Source organism: Myodes glareolus, chromosome 6 (assembly GCF_982192425.1).
Source record: "Myodes glareolus chromosome 6, mMyoGla1.1, whole genome shotgun sequence".
Taxonomy (NCBI): domain Eukaryota; kingdom Metazoa; phylum Chordata; class Mammalia; order Rodentia; family Cricetidae; genus Myodes; species Myodes glareolus.
The window spans coordinates 42,026,474-42,040,971 of record NC_142031.1 but is presented as its reverse complement, the minus strand read 5'-3'; the positions used below and the strand labels follow the sequence as shown (position 1 = coordinate 42,040,971).

The 14,498-nt window shown below is 43.6% G+C and overlaps 1 pseudogene; it reads left to right on the top strand.

The window, feature by feature from the left end:
• The first annotated feature begins 9,657 nt into the window (after positions 1 to 9,657).
• On the top strand, positions 9,658 to 10,800 carry LOC125398253 (ADP/ATP translocase 2 pseudogene; annotated as a pseudogene).
• The last annotated feature ends 3,698 nt before the right edge of the window (positions 10,801 to 14,498 follow it).

Genomic DNA, 14,498 nt, shown 5'->3' with positions numbered 1-14,498 from the left:
TTCCTTTTCTTGGTCTGGGGTAAGAACCTGTGTGTGCACCTGGAGAAAGCAGGAGAGACTACGTTCTCACCCGTGTGAGAGAGGGAGGGGGAAGCAGCAGCCTGTCACAGGCATCTTCTCCTCTTACTGTAAAGTAAGAAAAACAAATAGCATCCTAACAACTCGGCCTGGGAGTGGGGCTGCTGTTTACAGCTAAACAGAGACCTGCTGCCTCTTAGCTCTGAGTAGCAGGATTCAGTCAGAAGACTGCAAACACAATTGTGTTTACAGAAATGCCAATGTCAGTGTTGGCTGCTGAAGGCCAAGGTCATGTTTACTGCAAGCAGGGACGCCTGGAGCTGCCACACGAACTGTTGGGGAGGGATTCTGAGGAGGCAGAGGGTGGCAGGCAGCAGCTGTGGGTCTGCAGTTGTCTATGTGGACAGCCTCCAGTCTCAAACCAAAGCATGATGGCTCTGGCACCACTGTGCACTATGTGAATGGCTTTACAGTACCATGGGGCTGAGATGGGACACTTGGTCCTGTGTCATGGCTCTGGTTTTTTGTTTTGTTTTGTTTTGTTTTTCCTTTCTATTTTCAAGACAGGGTTTCTCTGTGTAGCCCTGGCTGTCCTGGAACTCACTGTGTAGACCATGCTGGCCTCGAACTCAGAGATCCACCTGCCTCTGTCTCCCAAGTGCTGGGATGAAAGTCCTGCACGCCATCATTGGCTCTGATTTTTGAACCCCAAAAGTTTTGCTTTGGGCCAAGGAGGAAGATGCGTCTCTAAAATTAGAACGTGAAAGCAGAAGGTTGCAGAATTCCAAAGTGTCTGCTTTGTAGTGTGCATTCCTGCAACTACTGGAAGATATTCACAGATCGGGCACCGCCCACCAGGCAGGCCAGTCTCCCTAGAAAGCAGCATGGTGTGGTGGTTACAAGTACCCACTATGGTTAGAGGCCTGAGACATCCTGACTCACCCACAGCAATCAGTGAAGCTCGTCTGGCTCGCGTTTCATCATTTACAAAATAAGAGTAAAATTGCTTTTCTCCGGGTCGGGAGCTGGCTCGATTTGTAAAGTGCTTGCCACATAGGCGCCAGGATCTGGTCTGGATTTCCGGGTCCCATGTGAAAACCCTGTCTCCAGTGCTGGGGAGACAGAACAGAGGATCCCTTGGGCTTGTTGGCCATGCAACCTCAGTGAGCTCTGGGTTCATTGAGAGACCCTATCTCAAACAATAAGGTGGAGTGCAGGCTGGTGAGCTGGTTCAGCGGGGAAGGCGCTTGTCACCAAACCCGATGACCAAGTTAGAACCCCAGGACCCACCTGTTAGGAAGGGGTCAACTTCCACAAGTTGCCCTGCAGTCTCTACACACACCATAGCATGTGTGTGTCCACACTAAACTAATTAATTAACTAAAGATTAGTCGTTAAAAAATAATAAGGTGGGAGGTAATTGAGAAAGATACTAATGCCTACTTCTGGCTTCTGCATACACACTCATACATACACATGTGTATCTCATACACACATGCACACACAGAAATATCTACATATCCAAATAAATCACTAAATTTATTTTAAAAAAATTCTTCAGCTCTTAGAGTTAGCAGAAAAAAATCATAGGAGGAGGAGGAAGGAGAAGAGGAAGAAGAAACATTTTTCCACAGTTCCTGCTGGATGTGTGTTGAACACTCCGTATGTGGTAGCTGGTGTTATTACAGAGAGGTTTTGGGGGAAGGTCTGGCCTTGAGAAAAATTAGTAGCCTCGTGTGATGGCACACATTTTTAATCCTAGTACTCAGGAGGCAGAGACAGATGGATTCCCAAATTCAAAGCTAGTCTGATCTATATATAGTGGAAGTTCTGGGACAACCAGGGCGATACAGGGAAACCTTGTCTTCAAACCACACCCACCCTCTAATAAAGAACATAGCGACTCATTGGACCTTAGACCGTCTCAGGAAAGCAGGCAATGATCTTTGTTTTGAAGTCTTAGTTTGGAGGGCCACCCAAACCTGCAGCATGGAGAAGGTAGGGAAGTAGGGTGCTCTCTACTCCTGACTCACTAGGGATCCTTCCAATTTTATCACCGGTCCCATACCCGGGGGAACTCCTCATTCCTAGGCATATCCACAAGACTGGTCACTCTAGAGGCCAAACAGAAATTGGTTTGGGAGTAATTACCAGTGAGGAGCCTTCTAGAGTGGGTCGGCCACTGTGTTTTACAACCCAGACTTCAGGTAGAAGAGGCCTAACAAGGCCAATTGTCTCCTTTTTGTCCTCATTAATGACTTTATTTAAATCCAGGGTTCTCTGGCAGGACAACTTCTACCCAGCATGCCAGGCAAATCCCTTCCCCACTGGGCCCAGTCATCAAGCAGATTTGTGTGGGTGGCAGGGACAGGGCTTTTTTCCCAGGCATCTGTGTGGAATGCCCAGGTGGTGCTGCTCAGACTATCTACAGGTGCTGAGCGACCCTCAGGGACAGGTGGCTAGTATTCAACTTAATTTTCCTGCCCCCGAGCCACCTGAATTGCTGCCAGTGGCTGAAGCCCACTGTAGAACTTGCATCTGGACCCAGTCCTTGGGTCTTGGAAAGACTGAAATTGCCTAGGTTAATGAACTAGTCTTGTGTATCCAGGTCAAAGGAAGCAGCCCAGACTCTTGTGTTATTGCTAGACCTTTGGAATCCCACAGAGCCTGTCCTGATCTGGAAGAGCTATGGGTCAACATCCTTGGGGCCGTTGTAACCTTTCCAGTGACCTCTCCTGAACTCCAGGCAAGAAAGAGGTATGCTGATCAATGTCAGTGTGCATATTGTTTTGTTTGTTTTATCTTTTCTGTGACCAAATATCTGAGAGAACAATTTAAACAGATTCTGATTCTGGCTCATGGTTTCAGGGGGTTCAGTAGATGGTTGTTTGGCCCCATGAGCTTGGGAGCCTGTGGCAGAGACTTTCTTCCCCTGTGGAGGACAGGAAGAAGACTGCAGCACAAGATGAACCCAGGGCCAAGAGTTCCCCACAGACCCATTTTCTCCAACTGGGTCCCACCTCCTGCAGGTCCCAGAACCTCCCAAAATAGAGTCAGTAGCTAGGGGCCATGTTTAACACATGGGCCTATGGGAACATTTCATATGTAAGCCATCCTACAAAGATTATTTGAAAAACGTGGTTTCAAAATGGCAACACTCCCGATACAGTGAGATGGTCCAGCAGATAAAAGGGCTGGTCTTTAAAATTTTTTTAAAATTAGATTTTGTTTAAGCACATATGTATGTTTGTACACACACACATGCCTCATGCCCACTGAGGTCAGGCGAGGGTATTGGAGCCCCTGGAACCGGAGTTATGGGCAGGTGAACTGCCATGTGGGTGCTGGAATGGAACCTGCATCCTCTGCAAGAACAACAAGTTAACTGCTGAGCCATCTCCTTAGCCCTGGCCTTGAAGTCTAAAGATCACAGTTCAGTCTCTGGGTCCCACAAAGTGAAAAGGCAAAAACCAACTCACATAAATTGCCCAAACTAAAATGTTCACATCCAAGCTTTGGTAGGACTGTGTGAGCACACACATACTCAAATAGGTACAGAAGTCGTATCACTGGGGCTCAGATGCGGTTCAGTTGGCAGAGTTCTTGTGTGGCGTCCCTTTGATCTCCATATACATAAACCCGGCAGAGGAAGCTGCGATCCCGGCATATGGGAAGGTGGAGGCAGGAGGATCACTGTAAGTTTGAGGCCAATCTGATCTACACAGGGAGTTCCACTCCTTCCACCCCACCAGCGTGCACAGACTGTCTCAGCAAACAAACGGAAAGAAGTTGAAACCCTTCATTTCGGCTTAGTGACTCCTAAGAGAGTTCTACACTCCCTGCAGTTTAGTCCTCATCACATAGACACTAAGAGTAAATAAAGAAGGAACAGGAACTGGAGAGATGACTCAGGGTTCAAAGATTTTACTGCTCCTGCCCAGGGCCCGGGTTTGGCTCCAAGCACACAACACAGGTGGCTCACAACTGCCAATAACTTCAGTTTCAGGGACCAGACATGCTCTGACCTCTGCAGGTCACACATGTTTTGCAGGCTCATGCACGTGTACAAACACACACACACACACACACACACACACACACACACACACACACACGTAGAAAGACTGAATAAACACGACATCTGCTCTCAGCCCCCCCCCCCCCCGACCTTTGAACATATCCAGCCTTTCTGGAAAACATTCACTTTTATTTTTGGCTTTGGTTTTGTTTCTGTGTTTGAGATATGGTCATGCAATGCAGTCCAGGATGGCCTGGCTCACTATGTACACGAGTGTCGCCTCAAATTTGGTGAGATTCTCTTGCCTCTGCCTCATTTGGGTGGCTTCTTGTTTTTGTTTTAGTGGGAAAGTCTCATCTAGTCAGGGCAGGCCTGCAACATGTGATCCTCTGGTTTCTACCGTTCAGTGTTGTGGCTATAGGCCTGCATCACATTGCCCAGTGCGAGTCTCAGATCTGTCTGAAGAGAAAAAAGGAGACTGTATAATAATTATCTTTCGAGAGTGGTTGTAGTGACTAACTGAGGTAACAGGTGAAGTTACTGGCGCATAGTAAAGTTCAATACTGGGAACAGAGCCAATGTGGAGTAAGTGTTTGAGGCCAATGTAGTCTACATGGTGAGACCCTGTCTCCAAGAAGCTAAACGAGTGAATAAGTGAATAACACAGAAAAAATGTTAAGTAAAATGGACGAATCTTAACCTTACCCAGCTTTATCTGGGCGGCGAGTGCGGGAGCCAGCATGCACACGGAGGGCTTTCAGAACTACTGCTTTCACAAGATCTGTCAACAGAGGGCAGCATTATAAACCAGGCAGCCCCGAGTGTTGATTTTACCTCTGCTGCCTGTAGAGCTGTGCAACTTTATGACCGTGGCTTCATGTCTCTGAGCCTCAGTATTTCTTTTGTAAACTAATGTAGAATAAAACAAAGTACTTAAAAGAGACTGGCAAGCAAGAAGGTCAGGGTGTCTAATGGGAGGACAGCAGCTGGGGAGACGGCTCAGAGGACCAGAGTTCCCACCGCAGCATGGCCATCAAAAGCCGAGTGTTACTTCAACAAAGCACTTAAAAGACAAGGCTTACCCTGGCCTCTCTCAGATATTCGGTCAGGAGTCCAGGCTCTTCACCACCCTGGCCTGACTCTGTTTTGTAACCCCAGGAAAGTCCATTGGCCTCTTCAGACTCTTCTCTGGGAGTCTTTGTCTAGATTGACATTTAGAACTACCAGGGACAGGGAGGGGCAGCCTTTAAAATCCCCATATAAAGGATGGAGAGTATCTGTGAATAGTGAATGTCAAAATCAAGAGAGCAAATGATGGGATGGGGTGTAATTCAGTTGGCAGTGGGCTTCCCAGCTGGTGAAGTCCTGGGTTCAATGGGTGTGCTGTGATCTCAGCACTGGGGAAGTAGCAGCAGGAGGATCAGAAGTTTGAGGTCATCCTTGGCTATACAGTGAGTTCAAGGTCAGCATGGGCTACATGAGACCCTGTCTCAATAGCAACAGCAGCAGCAGCAGCAACAACAAAACCCCCAAAGACAGCAAATGTATCTGGAGAAGAGAAGTCAGGAGGACCAAGCGTTCAAGGCCAGGCTGAGCTGCACAGTGAATCTCTGTCTTAAAACTTTTAGCAGACATTTGGACTAAAGTCCAAATCCAAATTCAAAGTCAACTTACAAAAAAATTGAATCAACATTGCCTCTCTACAACAGCGATAACTAACCAGAAAAATAGTAAACAGGAAAAACAAGATATCTGCAAAAGCAGCAAACGAGTTAAAAGATGTCGCCCTACTCTGCTTTCCATGGTTGTGATAGGGACCATGATTGGGATGGTTATTCTTGGTTGTCAGCTTGGCTACATCTGGAATTAACTTAAAACCCAAAGGCTGGGCACACATGTGAGGGACTTTTTGTTCTTAATTAACTCATTAGAACTGGGAAGACCCACTTCTAATCCAGATCTTTGAAGTGTGGGGAGATCCATCTCTTAGTTGGGCCACACCTTATGGGGGCCATCTATACAAAGCACATGGAAGAGGGAAATCCCTTCTCTTTTCCTGCTTGCCCTCACTCTTTCTGGCAACTTCATTCTTTCACTGAGATTCTACTTCTTTGAGATTTCTGCAAATACTGAAGACCAGCTGAGACATCCAACTTTGTGGAGTGAACAGCTACTGGATTCTTGAACCTTCTGTTGGTAGACAGCCATTGTTGGACTAGTTGTACCACAGCCTGTAAGCCTTTCTAATAAATCCCATATATATTTCTATAAGTTTTGTTTCTCTTGAGAATCCTGACTAATACTAGGAACAGAAGCAACCTAGGGAGGAAAAGGATTATTTAGCTTACAGGTTCCAATCACAATCCATCATTGAGGGAAGCCAAGGTAGGAACTCAAGCAGAGTAGGAACTAGAAAGCAGGAACCGAAGCAGTGACCATGGAGAAACACTACTTTACTGATTGGCTCTTGTTTTGTTTTGTTTTAATACAGCCTAGTACCACTTGTTCAGGGTGGCACTGCCTTCCTACATCAATCAAGAAAATGTCCGAAAGATGAGTCCATAGGCCAATCTGATGGAGGCATTTTTTCGGTCGAGATTTCCTCTTTCAGATGACCTGAGCTTGTGTCAAGTTGACAAAAAAACTAATGAACACAGATATGGAAAATGATTTTGCCCTGATGATTGCTAGTAAAGGACAGAGGGAAACAATCCTGACTATGGAAAAACATTTCATGCTCTCAGAGTAGTTGACTCAATACTGTAATGATGCTAGCACCCCACAGTTCACCTACATATTCAATGCATTACCAACCAAATACAAATTAAGAAATTACTAGCCCAATAGCAGACAGGTTCAACTTGAAGACTATTAAATTGGGTGTGGTGATACATATCTTTAATCCTGGCACTTGGGAGGCAGAGGTAGGCAGATCTCTTGTGAGTTTGAGGCTGGCCAGGGAAACATAGTGAGACTCTGTCTTAATTAAAAAGAAAAAAACAGAAATTGGGGTCCTTGTACTTCTCAATATTAAAGTATTCTACACAGTTTAGTAGTAAAACAGCATCAGTGTGCTGGCTTGTTTTATGTCAACTTGACACAAGCTAGAATCAGTCATGTGAAAGGAGGAAACTCCACTGAGAGAATGCCTCCATGGAATCAGGCTTCAGACAAGCCTGTAGTATAAACAGATATTTCCCTGTCCCAATTGCCCAGTCCCAAATAATCACTCAGAGGCTTGTATTAATTATAAATTCTAGGCCAATAGTTCAGGCTTATTACTAACTAGCTCTTACATTTTAAGTTAACCCATATTCCTTTTTATGCTCTGTCATGTGACAGCACCTTTATTAGCAAGGCACATTCATTTCCTGCTCCCTCTGCATCTAGCTGGAGACTCTCTCTGCCCTTCTCCTTCCCATCATCTTTAGTCTGGTTTTCCTGCCTATACTTTCTGCCTGGCTACTGGCTAATCAGAATTTTATTAAACCAGTTTGAGTGACAAGTCTTTACAGTATACAAGAGGATTATTTCACATATTTTCCCCCTTTTTGTCTAGTTAAAGAGGAAAGTTTTAACTCTAACATAGTAAGATTATATAAAACAAAATGGTCATCAAGTAAGAATTATAGTTACAATATCCAGTCTATTTGTATTTGATAAAATTAGAGAAAATACTCTATTATCCATCTAATCTTTGGGAGTCCAAAGTTTTGTACCTAATTTATCTTTTGTCATAACTAAAAAAACCTATAACTATCTAGTCTTCAGCTCCATCAAAGAACCCAGAAGGGTGAAATGTTACCTAATGTCAGGGACATATTGCTACCTGAACAATCACCCAAAGTTCTTCTGTAACATTGGGGCATCCACCTTTGGCCTACAGGCCTAGTATATCTGACAGACTTTCGTGAGAAGCAGAGAATATTTTTTTGGAGACAGAGTGTCCCTGTAACTTTGGATAACTATGAGCCTGTCTTGAAACTTGGTCTGCAGACCAGACTGGCCTTGAACTCACAGAGATTTGCCTGTCTCTTTTTCCCAAGTGCCAGGATTAAAGGCATGCACCTCATCGCCCAGCAAGAAGCAGAGAATTCTGAAGGACTCTCTTACCTTGTCTTGGCAAAGTTCAGCAGTTGCCTTGCCTTTTTTGTGTCCTGCTGGTCCAGTTTGAACAATAACTGTCAGCAACTGAGGTCATCCCTGGCTGCTGATCCTGGATTCTATAAGAAAGCAGGCTGAGCAACTCATGGGGAGCAAGCCAGTAAGCAACACCCATCTATGGCCTCTGCATCAGTTCCAGCCCTCCAGGTTCCTATCCTGTTTGAGTTCTTGTCCTCATTGCTTTTGATGATGAACTATTATATGGAAGTGTAAATAGAATAAATCCTTTCCTCCCCAAGTTGCTTTTGGGTCATGGTATTTCATAACAGCAATATTAAATCTAACTAAGGCAGTTGGGGAAAGGAATAGTGGACAGAGGGTCTCTAGGGACAATCCTAAGCAAACAACCTAAGTTTATATAGAGACTTAGTAAATGAGAAAATGGGATTACTCAGAAGATTTAAAATGGTTTAATTTAAGAAAAGAGTAGAATAAAGTTCAGAATTCAGATATAAAACATTATTCCAAATAGACTGGATATTGGAATGTGGATGATAAGGATGTTTATAACAGAAAATTGGAGTAGACTTTGAAGCATGATTAATAAAACTCAGAGAGAGAAATTAGGGCTCAACCTAAAGACCAGAAAAGCAAAGGAGCCAGCCATTGACTCTTACCTTGACTGCAGTCCAAAATGGCCATCCTGCCTTCAGGAATTCAGAAGGAGATGAGACTGAGAGCTGTCTCCTCCCACTTTATAATCCTCTCTAGGACTGGGATTACCTCTAAAAGCATTCATTGTTTAGTTTCTATGGCAACTAGTGTGGCTACTGAGATTAAAGATGTGCATTACCACTGCCTGGTCTGTAAGACTGACCAGTGGGGCTGTTTCACTTTCTGGTCTTCAGGCAAGATTTATTTATTAAAATACAAATGAAATGCCACTACATTGCCAATTGCTGGCTGCTTTGCTTTCTTGGTTTTTATACTGAACCCTAATTTCTCCCTGAGTTTTGTTAATCATGCTTAATTTGGTGCCCAACTTCTGGGATGCAAATTTATGAAAAAGCTGTTTATCTGAGACTTTTTATCCACTGGCACAGGCCAGAGCTGGACCCAAACCTAGCCACCTGGGTTTGGGACAAAAATTAGCATGTCCAACTCCCATCTGCCCCCATTTAGCTTCCACATAAAGATGGAAAATATACAGAGAATGTGGATACTGTATGTTATTGTGATGTCTTTGAGTTGTTTGACTGCTGAGGAAGGAGCAACAGCTGCTAAAAGAATTTGATTATAAATGCTGCTGGATTAATTCAACCTATATATTTTGAAAATGCCTTCACTTTAAAATATAAGTTAAAAGATGTGTTGCTTTGGAGAAGAGGTTTTGCTTTTGTTTCCACAGGAAATGAGATTCTGTGGATTCATTCTTGGTTAAGAAAAATAAGGTTGCCCAGAGTCCAGGAGTCAAAGCCAGTTGTCAAGCCAGTCCCGTTCCACACTCCTCTGCCTTTTCTTTCTCTTTCAACATGAAAGATGACACTCTGTCCTTCACCAAGGACTTCTTGACAGGTGGAGTGGCCTCGGCCATCTCCAAGATGGCAGTAGCGCCCATGGAGTAGGTCAAGCTGCTGCTGCAGATGCAGCATGCCAGCAAGCAAATCACGACAGATAAGCAATACAAGGGCATTATAGACTGTGTGGTTCGTATTCCCAAGGAACAGGAGTCCTGTCCTTATGGTGTGGTAACCTGGCCAATGTCATCAGCTATTTCCCCATCCAGGCTCTCAACTTTGCCTTCAAAGATAAATACAAGCAGATCTTTTTGGGAGGTGTGGACCAGAGGACCCAGATTTGGCGCTACTTTGCAGGGAACCTGGCATCAGGTGGTACCGCTGAGACCACATCCTTGTGCTTTGTGTACCCCCTTGGTTTTGCCTGTACCCGTCTAGCAGTTGATATGGGCAAAGCTGGAGCTGAAAGGGAATTCAAAGACCTTGGTGACTGCCTGGTTAAGATCTACAAATCTGATGGGATTAGGGGCCTGTACCAAGGCTTTAATGTGTCAGTCCAGGGCATTATCATCTACTAAGCTGCCTACTTTGGCATCAATGACACTACAAAGGGAATGCTTCCAGATCCCAAGAACAATCACATCTTCATCAGCTGGATGGTGGTACAGTCTGTCACTGCTGTGGCTGGCTTGACTTCCTATCCCTTTGACACGGTTTGCCATCCTATGATGATGCAGTCAGGATGCAAAGGAACTGATATCATTTATACAGGCATGATCAACTGCTGGAGGAAGATTGCTCATGGTGAAAGAAGCAAGACCTTTTTCAAGGGAGCATGGTCCAACGTTCTCAGGGGCATGGGTGGTGTCTTTGTGCTTGTCTTGTGTGATGAGATCAAGAAGTACACATAATTACGTCTTAGATGTGCTCCCTGAGACCAGGCATGTTGTATAATACACCATATCTTGAACATTCTGGACAGATTCTCTGCGCTTGTCTGTTTTATCAATGGCAACTATTTACCAGTTGAAAAGTGGGAAACAATATTCATCTGACCAGTTTTCCCTTAAAGCCATTTCTATAATGACAATAATGATTGGACTCAATTATATTTTTTATTTCAGTCACTCCTGATAATAAAAATTGAAGAAACAAAAAATACCTAAAAAAAAAAAGAAAAATAAGGTTTGACTGAGGAAGACCCCTGAAAAAAATCTCTAATGGGTATAGATGGCCCAGATGATCCTACATTTCAGAGTACCCCTGATACAGTTTCTTCTGAGTTCTACATTCAGAATAGCTCCAAGACTGCTGGATGAGATGACCCAGACTCACAGAATACTCCAGGCAGGACTTGACCATAATCCCAAATTTTCTTTGGGTCCCCATACAATTATCAGCACCATCAATTATCAGTGAGTAGCTTAGAAAACTATGCCCACAGTTTCAAAAAATGGATTATGAATGTTTGTCTTTGTTTAGTGTGTTGGTTACACATTGTTATGGATAATAGGAAAAAAGCTGAACAAAAGAAATTAGATTCAAGGTTCTTGTTTTGAAGAAAAAAAGGGGGATAGAGATATGATAGAATAAAAGGGTAAGACTATTGAATCTACTCTGAAAAAAAAGGGAGGTTAAAGATATGATCTTGTTTTGAAAAGAAAAAAGGGGATATAGATATGAATAGATAAACAGGTAGATTATTGAATCTACTTTTAAAAAGCAATTACTAGTTTTAAATGTTTTACATTGGATTGTACTTTTGTATATTATATACAAATTTTGTATATTGATATAAATTTGAGATTAATTTTGTTAAAACACACTGTGCATATGTTTCTAATCTTGTTCAAGGTATTGTACCTATAGAGCTCATTTAACAACGTAATGCAAATCTCTAGTCCTTGAAAATTATTATTACCAACAGTTTAGGATAATAAGGAAATATAAGTTAGTAGTTAATCACCTAGTATAATTAAACTTGTAGTCACATTAGGTATGTTTTCAAGGTCAAACAAAGAGCTATTTTAGATAGATCATCTTTAAACACTTCAGAGATCTACAGAATATGGCATTTGAGATGGTTTAATAACATAGGCTCTTTTTATTACAATGAGCACCAAACTACTTCAGAGAAGATAGTGGGCATTGAAGAAACTCCACATGGAGTTTACTTTCTTTGCAGCAAGAAGACTTTTCATAATTGAGGGCAGAATTCAGGCAAGTGCTTTATAACTGAGCCACACCCTCCAGCCCTCATTTTGTTAGAGAGTTGTGCTGTGTTGCCCTCCCTGTCTGGCTTCAAACTTTTGATCCTGCCGCCTTAGCTGAGATTGCAGGCATGGGTGATCACACCTGCTTAAGAGAGAAAATGTTGGGCTGGAGAGATGGCTCAGTGGTTAAGAGCATTGCCTGCTCTTCCAAAGGTCCTGAGTTAAATTCCCAGCAACCACATGGTGGCTCACAACCATCTGTAATGGGGTCTGGTGCCCTCTTCTGGCATGCAGGCATACACACAGACAGAATATTGTATGCATAATAAATAAATAAATATTTAAAAAAAAGGAGAGAAAATGTTTTATTTATTCATTTATTATTACAACTTTATGTGTATGGGTATTTTGTTTGTATGTATGTCTGTGTACCACATATATGCCTGGTGCACAGAGATCAGAAGAAGCTGCTGGGTCTCCTAGAACTGGAGTTACAGAAAGTTGTGAGCTGCGATGGAGTTCTGGGAACCGAACTTTGACCCCCTGGAAGAGCTGCCAGTGCTCTTAACCTCTGAGGATCACTTCAGCTGTGAAAGATGTTTTAAAATCATGAAACCTCCAAACACAATCAGTCAAAAAAATAAAGCCAAGCAAGTGGCCCTTGTGTGATTTATTATGGTTAATCTTGGTGGCCAGCTTGATAGGCTCTGGAGTCACTTAGACAACAAACCTCTGGGTGTGCTTGTGAGGAATTATCTAGATCAGGTTAATTGAAGTGAGAACACTCACCCACGGTTCTAGACTGAATAAAAGGAGAAATGAACTGAGTTCAGTCATCCATTTCTCCCTGCTTCCTAACTGGAGATGAACGTGATCAGCTGCCTCAGTTTCCAGGTTCCGTTTTTTTCCCCTAAAGCAGGAAGCAGAAACAAGCCCTTCCTTTCTCTTTTAAGATTAGTTTCTCACCGGGAGGTGGTGGCGCATGCCTTTAATCCCGGCACTCGGGAGGCAGAGGCAGGCAGATCTCTGTGAGTTCAAGGCCAGCCTGGTCTATAAGAGCTAGTTCCAGGACAGGTTCCAAAGCCACAGAGAAACCCTGTATTGAAAAAGCAAAGCAAAGCAAAGCAAAGCAAAGCAAAAAAAAAAAATTTAGTTTCTCAGGGTATCCTGTTCCTGTTTGGAATATCTCTTAGAAGAGCATCTCTGCTGACACAAATACTTCAAATTAGAGCAATAAAAGATATCCCTGTTTAATGTAGTGCTCCTACATTAATGTACTACTAATGTAGTAGCACCGGAAAAGCATGGCAAGGGGGGAAAGCGGAAAAGGGGAGATCATGCAAAACCCCGAGTCCACAAGTTCACTCTCTGGGGGCAGCCTAAATAGCCTGTGGAGTGGTCCTGACCCTCCCTGGGGAGGGTTTCGCATGGTCTCCCCTTTCCTCTCTTCCCTCAACATGCTTTCTGGGGTCACCCAGGAGCACTGCATTAAACATGGCCGTCTTTTATTTGGTCTAATTTGGTCTGATTGGAATTATTTGCATCGGCAGAGAGGTTCATCTAAGAAATATTTCTAACAATGACAGCATCAGGAAAAGCAACTAATAAAACTCCCTAATATAACTCCGATAAATCTGCTTATATAAAAATTGAGAACCTTGTGTTTGGCAAAGAAAATCAGGGACAGGGACACAGTGACTGTTATAATCTGCTTGCCTGATCTGTCATCTGGGTACCCTGTCCCTTTAAGAGACAAGCCCTGCCCACTCCCACCCCCCTCCTCCTCTTCAGCCTGCTCTCTCTCTTCCCATTCCTCTTCTGAAGAGGTAACTACTGCCTTTCCCCCCAGCCTCTTTCTTTTCCCTCTCCCCCCTTCCCTTCCCGACCCCATAACCCACTAAATAAACTCTATACCCAAACTTTTTCTGCATGGAGTATCTGTCTGTCTCTCACCCACCATGGTCTCCCACCCGCCAAGGGGACCTGCCACTGCCCCTTATGGGATGGCCACCCCTTGCAGGACCAGGCTCGGGTCAGTCATATATCTTTATAAATGATAACAGTGACAAGTATCAGGTTGCACAACTGTATTTTCAAATATTTAAGTAGTAAGAAATCACTGTCTAAAGCACATAAGGAGCTCTGTAAATAAACATAAAACACAGGACCTGGCAGGCAATGGCGGCACACACCTTTAATCCCAGCATTTGGGAGGCAGAGACAAGAGGATCTCTGAGTTCAAGGCCAGCCTGGTCTACAGAGTGAGTTTCTCTGTGTAGCCCCAGGGCAGTCGGGGCTACACAGAGAAACCCTGCTGCAAAAAGGAAGAAAGAAAGAAGAGAGAGAGAGAGAGAGAGAGAGAGAGAGAGAGAGAGAGAGAGAGAGGATCTGTAGTAGAAAAGCATGTAATGGCCATGAACAGGTGGGAGAAGCCACGGAGGAGGACATGGTAGAGGGTAGGCACAAAGGTAAATGAACTAATGAAAACCATAGAAATACAAACTAAAAGGATGACAGAAAACATCTTTTAATATTATAAGTGTTTTTGTGTTATGAGAATACCACAGTATACACATAGAAATCAAACAATATGTCAGAATTAGTTCTCGCCTTCCACCATGTGGGTCC